Genomic DNA, 13,116 nt, shown 5'->3' with positions numbered 1-13,116 from the left:
AAGTGAACTAAGTGATTGTTTGTGATTATGTGAGGGTACATGAAAGTCTTGTACCTCCATGAGCCAAGGTGTTCTATGAGTAAATGTGAAAACTTACAAATGCTGATAGTGAGGGTCAATGGACCCCCAGACCAAAAAGATGAATGAACCCCGCTGTTAACAGAAGAGCGGCCGCGGTGGCAAATGTTTTTTTGTCATTCCATTTTTGTTATATGGGGTTAATAATTAATCGGTGTCTGGGGTCCAGTGGCTAATACAGAAACAAAGCATTTTTAAAATGTTAAGTGTGAGTGAAGTTCCGCACAAGTTCCTCAGGATTCTCTGTAAGGAAATCGCCCCTCCTTCCATATTTGTGAAGGGAAAAAGGAGTTTATAACGAATCAAAAATATTCTGTGTGACCGGGTTGGTTGAGCAGGCCGGAATATTAAAAGGAACTTGTGCATTTATTATTTGTATTGTTTATATTGTTTAAATTGTATATGTATGTAGAGTTCCGGGTTTTTGTGGAAAGAGATAGGTTGAAAAATGGCAGAGCACTGATTTAAACGTGGGTTCAGGGTCAGAGAAGAAGAATTCTGTCTTCAGACCCAACCTAAGAAGGATGCCAAGTTTCTGGCAAAATCTCCCTAGTACTCAGGTGCAAGCCACAAGCCATATAGAATTTTATCCCTCTCGCTCCCCTATTTCTGACAGAAACAGGACACACAAGTGAGATAGGGGACAAGGAAATGAGGCATGCCTGATTTGGGAATCAGGCATGGGTCCGATACAAATAGTTGGCATTATGCCAAATAAGTATTTTTTTTCTTGAAGTTTATTTTGAGAAACTAATTTTTGCACATTAACAGCCACATATTAGGGTATCTCCGTGCAAAGTATTGACATTTGGCATTTGGCCAAAAATCACGGAGGTTTGTGGTGTTTACATTGACAATGATGAGTATTTAGTACAGGAAAATAAACATGACACTATGATAACGTAGGAGAAAGCTACAATAAACTCAAATTAGAAAATAATCAAACAAAGAAAAATACTAGAACAGGGGAAGAAAAATTGGGCCTTAGACACTGGTGGCGGTGCCACAACACTGCAACCCCTCACAGATACTCTAGTTGGAATAAGCCCTGCTTCAAAAAATTTCATCGGAAATTGTTATTACACGCCCCTGTTAAACAGGGGCAGAAAAATTGGGCCTTAGGCACAACACTGCAACCCCTCACAGATACAGTAATTGGAGCGCAGCAAAGAGCCACATGCAAAGTACTGCATCAAAAATTGTTATTATATGCCCCTATATGAACTTGTGCATTTATTATTTGTATTGTTTATATTGTTTAAATTGTATATGTATGTAGAGTTCCGGGTTTTTGTGGAAAGAGATAGGTTGAAAAATGGCAGAGCACTGATTTAAACGTGGGTTCAGGGTCAGAGAAGAAGAATTCTGTCTTCAGACCCAACCTAAGAAGGATGCCAAGTTTCTGGCAAAATCTCCCTAGTACTCAGGTGCAAGCCACAAGCCATATAGAATTTTATCCCTCTCGCTCCCCTATTTCTGACAGAAACAGGACACACAAGTGAGATAGGGGACAAGGAAATGAGGCATGCCTGATTTGGGAATCAGGCATGGGTCCGATACAAATAGTTGGCATTATGCCAAATAAGTATTTTTTTTCTTGAAGTTTATTTTGAGAAACTAATTTTTGCACATTAACAGCCACATATTAGGGTATCTCCGTGCAAAGTATTGACATTTGGCATTTGGCCAAAAATCACGGAGGTTTGTGGTGTTTACATTGACAATGATGAGTATTTAGTACAGGAAAATAAACATGACACTATGATAACGTAGGAGAAAGCTACAATAAACTCAAATTAGAAAATAATCAAACAAAGAAAAATACTAGAACAGGGGAAGAAAAATTGGGCCTTAGACACTGGTGGCGGTGCCACAACACTGCAACCCCTCACAGATACTCTAGTTGGAATAAGCCCTGCTTCAAAAAATTTCATCGGAAATTGTTATTACACGCCCCTGTTAAACAGGGGCAGAAAAATTGGGCCTTAGGCACAACACTGCAACCCCTCACAGATACAGTAATTGGAGCGCAGCAAAGAGCCACATGCAAAGTACTGCATCAAAAATTGTTATTATATGCCCCTGTTAAACAGGGGCAGAAAAATTGGGCCTTAGGCACTGGTGGCGGTGCCACAACACTGCAACCACTCACAGATAATGTCATTGGAGCACAGCAAAGAGCCACATGCAAAGTGTTGCATCAAAAATTATTATTATTATTATTATACATGGTCGGACCATGCTCCGGTTTCGTTGTGTCTCTCCCTGTCTAACCTGGCCACTCGACGTAAGGGATGCTGGCGATTGAATGAAAGCCTTCTTCAAAATCCTGAAGTAAGAGACGATGTATCTAAAGAAATTATAGCATATTTTTAGATAAACGACATTCCTGAGAGTGACCCAGGTATGATTTGGGAGGCACACAAGGCCGTGATCAGAGGAATTTTAATCAAACATGGAGCAATTTTGAAAAAGAAAAGGGAAAAACAGACCAAAGAATTATTAGATGAGATCCAGGCCTTAGAAACACAGCATAAAAAGATACAGACAGCATCAGTAGGTAGGGAGCTGGGACATCTGAGAAGACAACTGTTGGAGATCTTACGGTTTAAAGCAAAAGCCCTAATTCAACGAGGGAAACAAATAGATTATGAAATAGGAGATAAATGTGGCAGATTGTTAGCAGAGAAAATTAAAGAAAAGAACTTATATATCACAAATAAAAGATAGAGGGACATTTAAAACAGATACCTAAAGATATTGCCCAGACATTCGGGAAGTATTATGCTACTTTGTATAATTTGCCTCACGTTACTTCCCCTCAGTCCAGGATAGCAGAATATCTAACCTCGACAGGTATGACGAGATTACCCTCACCAGCCCGTTATAGTCTGGACACTCCTATTACGGTAAAAGAAGTGACTGAAATATTAAAATCATTCAAATCTGGAAAATCTCCTGGTCCGGATGGCTTTACTATAAGTTACTACAGAGAATTTTCTGAGTTGCTAAGTAAGCAAATAACAAAAGTCTTTAATGCGGTGGGTCTGACTTCCACATTCCCTATGGATACCCTGAGAGCACATATTACGTTAATTCCAAAAGAGGGGAAGGACCTGGCGGATTGTGGAGGTTACAGACCCATCTCGTTACTGAACACAGATTTAAAAATATTAACGAAAATATTAGCAACCAGAATGCAATCATGGATCCCCCAAATAATAGATTTAGACCAAGTAGGGTTCGTCCCCACGAGAGAAGGTAGAGATAATACAACAAAAGTTCTTAATTTGATTAATCAGGTAAACGATAAAAAAATACTGTGTGTATTTTTGAATACAGACGCAGAGAAGGCGTTTGATAGGGTAGACTGGCGGTTCTTATTTGAGGTGCTGAAACAAATAGGAATTGGAGAACGAATGATTAGCTGGATTAAAAGTGTTTATACAAACCCTCAAGCGGTTGTAAAGGCAAATGGGGTCCTTTCTGAACCCTTAAGCATCTCGAATGGTACTCGCCAGGGCTACCCCCTCTCACCCCTTCTCTTCGTTTTCTCTTTGGAACCATTGCTGAACAGAATTCGCCTGAATCCGGATATACTGGGTATTAGGGTTGGGGAAGGAATCCACAAGGTTTCTGCTTATGCGGATGATATGCTTTTTTCAGTAACCGAGCCTCATATTTCTCTCCCTACTTTGCTGGGTGAGATTGAGAAATATGGAACTCTCTCTAATTTAAAAATAAATCAGACTAAATCTGAGGCCATGAGCATGTCACTATGCCCTCTTTCACAGGATTCCATTCGGGCGAATTTTTGTTTTAAATGGAGTCCAATGCTTAGATACTTGGGCACAAATATTCCATCAAAAGAAAAGGACATTTTTAAAATGAATTTTTTACCATTGTATAATCTATTACGAGCCCTACTTGACAAATGGCGACTTGGTTCCCATTCATGGTTTGGCCGCATTAGTATAATCAAAATGTCCGTTCTTCCGAAAATTTTGTATTTACTTCAGGCGCTACCAATTAGGATTCCAGTGACTTTTTTGCATCAGATACATAGTTTATTTATGAATTTTATCTGGGCCGGGAAACGTCCTAGGATTAAAAGAGATCTGTTGACTATGCCTAAGAATCTTGGTGGAATAGGGGTCCCAGATATATTTAAGTATTATTATGCAGTACATCTATCTAGATTAGTGGACTGGTGTAAACATATTAGATCTAAGAGGTGGGTTGACATAGAACAACAGCTGAGTACAGTTCCTTTAGGAAGAGCACCTTGGTGCTATACAGTATTACCGGCTCCTCTTAAAAATCACCCTATAATTGGCACAACACTAAAAATTACTGCACGTATATGTCAAAACGGGAACTTTTCCACAGTGCGATCACCTTTGTTTCCCATATTGGGGAACCCAAGTTTTAGTCCGGGTAATGAAAGAGGATCTTTCCGGTTATACTCCTTTCTCTATTAATATCAGGCCTCACATTTTATTACATCAGAAAACTGGCCATCGATTAAAACATTAACACAAATAGGAGGTCCTTTTGAAGTCAATATCTGGCAGGCGTTGCAATTAAGTCATTTTTTTAGATCATTAGGCCCGGGAAGTAATTTTCATCGTCAGTTAACAATCTTTGAGGCGTACTGTAATGATTTAGAACCACTAGCCCGAGGGATCTCTAAAATGTATGGACTATTAAATAAATTTAGGGAGGATCAGGACATACCAGGCCTTAACAAATGGGAGAAGGACCTAGATAGGACCTTCTCTGCATTACAACGTAAACAGATTATCTTTTTGACTCTAAACTCTTCAATCTGTACACAAACTCAAGAATTAAACTATAAAATCTTGATGCAGTGGTACCATACTCCAGTACGACTCAAAAAATTCTGCAATGAAAATTCTGACAGATGTTGGAGATGTGGAGAAGAAAGCGGGACATTGATTCATATATTTTTTTTTTTTTTTAAATAAGAGTTTATTGGTTGTCAATTATGAGAATCTTGCAAAAAATGTCTGAGTTAAAAATACCCAATGATCCCGCTTTTTTCCTACTTCACTTATCTGAGATCCCAGTTCAGACTTATCGGAACTCAGTACTGTGCCATTTGGTGAATGCAGCTAAAGCAGGTATACCCCTACGGTGGAGGGATACTACGTCACCAACAGTTTTAGAGTGGATAAATAGAGTTAGAGATATAGAAGCTATGGAAGACCTAGTTCTCTCAGCTAAGGGTAAAAATAAACAATACAAAGAAACGTGGAAGAGCTGGAATTTGTTTAAAAATTCAGATGAGGGGAAAAGATTAATGACTGAACCTGATTAATGAAGAATCGGATACGCGCAGGGAATTATAATGTAAAATATAATATGAAGGATAAACCGACTTTCCTGTTATGATTTGTGGTTTAAGGGAGGGAGAGGATGGGGTTCCCCTTCTCTCTCCCCCTGTTTTATCTTTTTTTATTTTATTTCTTTTTTTTTTCTCTTTTTTATTTTTTTTCTCTCGTCTTTTGAGGGGGAGGAGCTGGGAAAGGGCAGATGCATCACTTGTCTCTCTGCGAGAGAGAGTGATGACTAAGAAAAGGGTTAGAGTGGGAAGATTTAGTGAGGGAGTTTATGGGAGGGTCCAGAGCGAATATGTATGTATTTTTTTTGTCAAGAGGATTGTATTCATCCTCAAGACCCAGTAAGCCAGAGGATTTTCGGTGGGAAAGGTGTCCATGTCTGATCTTGCCCCTAGGTATTCCCGCACCATGTAAAACAGATGCTGGCGATTGTTGCTGGCACCGGTCATACATTGGGTTGCAGACTAAAAAATTGTCTGAATGCTTCGGTCAGACGGCCACCTTCTCCACCGCTCCTTCTGTGACTCACCGAAGCCTCAGCAACATGTTGTCCAGGACCAGGATTTTGTAACCTCCCAGTCTCTGGGAACGCGTTGCACAGACCTTTCTGCAAGGCCTCCCGAAGATGTTTCATCCTCTGTTCCCTCTGCGACGGCAAGATAAGGACCGCAACCTTACTCTTGTAATGTGGATCAAGGAGAGTTGCAAGCCAGTAATGATCCCTCTCCTTGATACCACGAATAAGAGGATCCTTACGCAGGCTTTGCAGGATCAGGGAGGCCATGCAAGCGTAGGTTTGCTGAGGCATTCGGGGCACAGTCCTCTGGGTCACTGAGGACGACATGATCCGCAGCCACCTCATCCCAGCCACGTAGAAAAGTCCATGGGTTCCTTGGGACTGTAAGTGATCCCTTGAAGACTGCTGCTGCTGAGTGCTAGGCTCCACCTCCATGCTGCTGATACAATCATCCTCCTCCACCTCCTCCTCCTCTTCCTGTGTGCTAGGCAGGCAAGCAGGACCACTGTCTGGATAAAGGGGGCCTTGAGAGGTAAGGAAGTCCTCCTCTTCCTCCCTCTGTTCTGCCTCAAGGGCCCTGTCCATTATTCCATGGAGCATGTCCTCCAACAGGTGGACAAGAGGGACAGTGTCACTGATGCATGCACTGTCATAGCTCACCATCCTCGTGGCCTCCTCAAATGGTGACAGGACAGTGCATGCATCCCTGATCATGGCCCACTGGCGTGGGAAAAAAAACACGCTCCCCTGACCCTGTCCTGGTGCCATATTGGCACAGATACTCATTCATGGCCCTCTGCTGTGTGTGCAGCCGCTGCAGCATGGCCAACGTGGAGTTCTACCTGGTGGGCATGTCACAGATTAGGCGGTTCTTGGCCATGTTGTATTCCCTTTGGAGGTCTGCCAGCCGAGCACTGGAATTATATGACCGTCGGAAATGCACACAGAGTTTCCTGGCCTGCTTCAGGACATCCTGTAAGCCCCGGTACCTGCCCAAGAACCGCTGCACCACCAAGTTAAGGACATGAGTAAAACAGGGCACATGGGTCAGTTGTCCCTGTCACAGGGCGGAGAGGAGGTTGGTGCCATTCTCGCAAACCACCATTCCTGGCTTAAGCTGGCGTGGCGTCAACCACCTCTGAGCCTGCCCCTGCAGAGCTGGCGGAACCACTGCCCCAGTGTGGCTCCTGTCCCCCAAGCACACAAGCTCAAGCACCGCATGGCATTTTTTTGCCTGGGTGCTTGTGTAGCCCCTTAAACGCCTAAGGAGCACTGCTGGTTCAGAGGACAAAGCACAAGAAGAGGCCATGGAGGAATAATCAGCAATAGAAGCATTTTGGAGACATGGTGACGGAACAACCTCCAACACTACTGCACCTTGTCCTGCATCCTTTCCAGCTGCCAGCAGAGTCACCTAATGCACCGTGAAAGATAGGTAACGTCCCTGTCCATGCCTGCTGGACCATGAGTCAGCGGTAATATGCACCTTACCACTGACCGCCCTGTCCAGCGAGGCATGGACATTGCCTTCCACATAACGGTAGAGAGCCGGAATTGCCTTCTGTGAGAAAAGGTGGCTTTTGGGAACCTGCCATTGAGGTACCACACATTCCACAAACTCACTTTGGAAGGGGGCAGAGTCTACCAACTGAAAAAGCAGCAGTTGAAGTGCTAGCAATTTAGCCAAGCTAGCATTCAACCGCTGGGCATGTGGATGGCTGGGAGAAAACTTATTTTGGTGCTGCAGCAGCTGGGGCAGGGAAATTTGCCTGGTACAATCTGACGTCAGTGTACCGATAGCAGATTGCCCGCAAGTACTTGGCTGTGACACACCTAATTCTACACCTTCAGTCCTATCAGTGCAGGTTGGAAGGACTGAAGGTATAGTGGGGTTGGAGATCCCAGCTGATGAGGAGCAAGGAGAGGTCCGCTTTGTTCTTTGGCGGCGGCCTTATATAGTGTTTGGGGGCATGTACTAAACCCCCAGAGACATAATTGGCCAAAGCCATCCTGGCTTTGGCAATTACGGCTCTCTTTGCTTACGGCGCTGTGATTGGCCAAGCATGTGGGTCATAGAGCATGCTTGGCCCATCATCAGCCAGCAATGCACTGCGATGCCGCCAAGAATTAGGGGCCGTGATGCGTCACTCGAATCAGGGACACAATAACTGATGTGGAGGTGATCAGGGACACAATAACTGGTGATATATTAAGTAATATAGCAGCTAATATTATAAGATGAATGAAGTAGGTGTAAAGTGGAAGCAGTAGATCTGCAGAGGATATTATTTGAGCCCCTAGCACTTTATATATGAATGTCTCCACACATAATGCTCTTCTAGGTGATAAAGGGAAGACTTACCTTTGTTACAGCAGCAGTCCGGTAGAAGTTATTTCTGGAGGTATTTGAGTTGTTACACATAGCGCAGGTTTTTTTCTATTTATATTGGTGACATAATTGCCCAAATCTGGGGATCAGGAGCCATTTCCACCCTTTACTCTCGGCTGGGGTTCTTTGTATCCATATAACAGATGTTCTACATGACTAAATCTCACATCAATTTTACTGCCAAATCAAAGGGGCCAAAATGTCTCCCCCTCCCCCGAGCAGTAATATATTTCTATCCCCCTTGGTGGGAGTGGAGATGACCCATCTATAAGGATATACAGTACATACACACACAGCACAAGGACGTGTTCATTCACACTACGAGATGTTTCTGCAGTTCCTCTGATCTCCACAAGATGGCAGACAGGAAGTCTCTATGGAAGACAGGAAGTGATGTCAGGTACAGACAGGAAGTTCCGGGTGAGAGGTGAGTCGGGAGGAAGTAGAGAGAGAAGACGTTGCTGGAAGTGGCAGCAGAGGAGGTAATAAGATCTTATGTTCTATTTACACCCAGTAACCCCGTCATGTCCGTCCTCTTCGTCCATAGTCACTGTGATGTCTTTTATCTCCAGCAGATGATGATACACACATATATAGTGTGGAGACCTAGATTAACCCCTTCAGGATCTGAACATTCCCCACTTATGGGGCCGGAACATTCTCCTCATTTTGGAGATGTGTCACCTTTCCCACCAATCACCTTCTCACCTCATCTGTCTATACTAACCGTTATATGACGTTTATTAGAGATGGGGGTGGGGGGGGGGGTGGGTATGTAGGCGGGATTGGAATGTGTATGTCTTTATTTTATAAGATTCAAATAGGAAGAAAGAGGGAAAAATATAATTTGTAGTGAATGTCCTGAAAACGAATGTGTCCATAATTAGGGGTGCAATGGATCAAAAAACTCACGGATCGGATCATTTTTCAGATCGGCAAACATTTTTTAAAATTCTCCCCCACTGTAATATCCACATCCCCCCCCCCCCACTGTAATATCCACATCCCCCCCACTGTAATATCCACATCTCCCCCCCCCCACTGTAATATCCACATCTCCCCCCCCCCCACTGTAATATCCACATCTCCCCCCCCCCCACTGTAATATCCACATCTCTTCCCCCCCCCCACTGTAATATCCACATCCCCCCCCCCCCCTCACTGTAATATCCAGATCTCCCTCCCCCACTGCAATATCCACATCACCCCCTCCACTGTAATATCCACATCTCCCCCACTGCAGTGGCGTCACTAGGGTTGGTGTCACCCAATGCAGAAAAAAATTGTGTCACTCCCCCCTCCCACCAACTATAGTCCCCCCTCAGTAAAGAACCCACTCGGTGCAGACACCCGCATCGGTGCAGACACCCCCTCTCAGTACAGACACCCCCCAGGTAGTATAGGCAGACACCCCCCAGGTAGTGGAGGCAGACCCCCCACCTCCCCAGGTAGTACAGACAGACCCCCCTAGGTAGTACAGACAGACCCCCCCAGGTAGTATGACTCCCAGCAGTGTGTCCAACGAGTGCTCTGTGGGTGTAAACAGAGAGGAGAGCCACCGCCGGGTGCATCAAGTTGGCCGCGGCTCCAGAGCTAGGCCGAACCCGCAGCCTTTCCTAATGTTATGGCTGCGGCTCCGGAGCTAGGCCGAAGCCGCGGCCTTTCCTAATGTTATGGCCGCGGCTTCGGCCTACCTCCAGAGCCGCGACCATAACATTAGGAAAGGCCTCGGCCTAGCTCCGGAGCCGCGGCCATAACATTAGGAAAGGCCGCAGCTTTGGCCTAGCTCCCGGAGCTGCGGCAATCCACGGATCACAGTGTGTGCCGATCCGATGGGGGTGACCCGTTCGGATCACGGATCAACTGTGATTCGTTGCACCACTATCCATAATGTTCCCAGTCTCAGATCTTCACCCTAAAATGTGATCAGTAAAGTCTCCGGAGTAGACGGAGATCACAGAAATATGATGTGTCCTGGCAAAGCCTAAAGACAACGTTCATCTATTATTTAGGAGAAATGACTCTGTGTGTACAGATATCTCACAGAGCGCCCCTCACAGCTCCTTTTACCTATATCCCTCCAACCAGAGTCAGCAAACCCTATGACATCACACTGACCTCACAGCTCCTTCTCCAAATGTCCCTTCATCCAGAGTCAGAGAATCCTATGACATCACACTGGCCTCACAGCTCCTCCTTCCAATGTCTCTCCAACCAGAGTCAGAGAATCCTATGACATCACACTGGCCTCACAGCTCCTCCTCCCAACGTCCCTCTAACCAGAGTCAGAGAATCCTATGACATCACACTGGCCTCACAGCTCCTCCTCCCAATGTCCCTCCAATCCAAGTCAGAGAATTTTATGACATCACACTGGCCTCACAGCTCCTCCTCTCAATGTCCCTCCAATCCAAGTCAGAGAATCCTATGACATCACACTGGCCTCACAGCTCCTCCTCTCAATGTCCTTCCATCCAGAGTCAGAGAATCCTATGACATCCCAGTGACCTCACAGCTCCTCCTCCCAATGTCCCTCCATCCAGAGTCAGAGAATCCTATGACATCACACTGACCTCACAGCTCCTCCTCCCAATGTCCCTCCATCCAGAATCAGAGAATCCTATGACATCACACTGACCTCATAGCCCCTTCTCCCAATGTCCCTCTCACAAGCAAAAGCAATATTGTTGGTCCCAGAATTCCTTGCAATAAGCTCTTAACCTACAGAGTGGGGGCCTTGTCTGGGTAAATTATATCCCAAGTGGAGTTTTGATAAAAACGGAGACCTGATTGGTGAGGTGAGGAGGATTCTGGGAATGTCATTTTATTTTACTATATGTGTTCAAATCTAGAGTTTTCCTTGTGTGAAGTCTGGAGATCCTATGATAATCACATTGTCTCCACCTCCCTCCCTGATAGAATAGAGAAATACAAAGAAGATTCTAGAAGTCATCAGAGAGATCATCAAACTGCTGACAGGAGACATGAGCGGTGTCGGGAAAGACATCATGATGGACAATCAGCCGCCCCTCACATCACCGGGTAAGAGGAGACTTTATTGTAAAGGAAAGAGCAGTACGGAGGCTCCACCTAGATCCCCCATCATCTGATAAACACATAGAAACAATGTATTCAGTCAGTGTGTGTGTTTCCTACAGATGGATCCAGTAATGGGAACCCACCAGAGAGATGTCCCCGTCCTCTGTATTCCCGGGATTCCACACAGGAAGGTCACACCATCCCCCACCATCATCAGGTAGATGAGTGACAATTATTAGTAGTTCTGATTTATACACAGCATGTTTGTTACAATGAATGTTTTATTATATATTCAGAGTGGAAATCTCGGGGATGATAATATTGATGTTAAAGAAGAGTATAAAGAGGAGGATGAGGAGTATGGAGTGATGGAGGAGTTTTCAGAAGGACACAAGGATATGATGGAGCCACATCAGGTAGATTAGGAACAATCACTGATAATACCATTAGGATCTGTACATTATCTGCATTGTTACCATTGATGTCATTTTTATTCTATATTCAGAGTGGAGACCTAAGAGATTCTAAAGTTGAGGTTAAAGAAGAGATAAAAGAGGAGGATGGGGTGATGGAGGAGTCAGAGTCTCTAAAAGAACACAAATATCTGTACCAGGACACCATGGTGGAGTCATCCAGGTACAGAAACCCACCAGAGAGATGTCCCCGTCCTCTGTATTCCCGGGATTCCACACAGGAAGGACACACCATCCCTCCTTATTTAAAGGTTGGTGGGATGGATCATCGAGACATGGACTTGTGGAAACAATGTTTGTATTTTATAGATGTGATGTCACAATAATAAAGCTTATATCTTACAGATGATATTCTCTCTCATTCTCTTGATTTAGAGTGGAGATCCAATCGATATAGAATTTGAGGTGAAATCAGAAGAAGAAGAGACGTATGTGAGGAATGATCAGCAGTCTATGGAGGAGGATGGAATAACGGGGACATTTATAGAGGAGGACACTCCTACAGAGATCAGCACAGGTGGGTCATCAACACTAAATACATTCCTCCACCCATACTGCTCACTGATTGGTCCAGAGTAGGCCAAGGACTGGGTGATAATCTTCCTTCTCTGTGATGCAGACACAATTTATTTGTACTCTGAGCCTCTTGTGGAACTTGGGGAAGGAAACCGAAGAAAGCTAAAAAGGTGACCTGGGGTGTGCTGTGGTCAGTATGCCTAAAAGGGAGTAAAAACAAAAGACATTAGGATGAGTATATAAAGGAGGTTTATTGAAACAACACAAATTAATTGGCCAAATGAACAAATGCTTGAGACATCTCAATGAGTGGCTCCGGGATGTACCTGGAGTAACATGATGACCTCCAGCTGCCTAACCTTTTAATAATGTGAACCGGGACACCCTGGCACGATGCCGCAGAAGCGGCCCCAACCCCTAAATGAATGACCTGAGCAGGACATGGGATTCAACCCCAGATTCCCTAAGAGGGTGCAACAATACTTATGAAAAGTGCAGAGGTGAGAGGGGCCCCATTAACCATCAAAAGAGGACTATCCCTGGGTTCCCCTGATAACTGGGCCATGAGTAAAACCAAAACTGGGCACCAACCAGCCTCAATCTTGAAATACCCGATATCGGTACCAGCCCCAGTTTGCCGCGTTTTACATGCCTCTAGGTGTGACACGAAATGGTCAGGGTACCTGATCGACTGACTAATCAGTGTACAGGAATTATCTCCCATACAAGCGAACTCCCCCG

The 13,116-nt window shown here is 44.6% G+C and overlaps 1 long non-coding RNA gene across 1 annotated transcript; it reads left to right on the top strand.

Moving 5' to 3' along the window:
• The first annotated feature begins 8,786 nt into the window (after nt 1–8,786).
• LOC120921744 lies at nt 8,787–11,545 on the top strand. The gene is made up of 3 exons (XR_005744945.1): nt 8,787–8,829; nt 11,267–11,389; nt 11,506–11,545. It is a non-coding gene; the product is annotated as an uncharacterized LOC120921744 (long non-coding RNA).
• Nucleotides 11,546–13,116: the final 1,571 nt, after the last annotated feature.

The sequence above is a fragment of the Rana temporaria genome, assembly GCF_905171775.1.
Source record: "Rana temporaria chromosome 4 unlocalized genomic scaffold, aRanTem1.1 chr4aa, whole genome shotgun sequence".
NCBI classification, from domain to species: Eukaryota; Metazoa; Chordata; class Amphibia; order Anura; family Ranidae; genus Rana; species Rana temporaria.
This window is presented reverse-complemented; position numbering and strand designations above follow the sequence as displayed.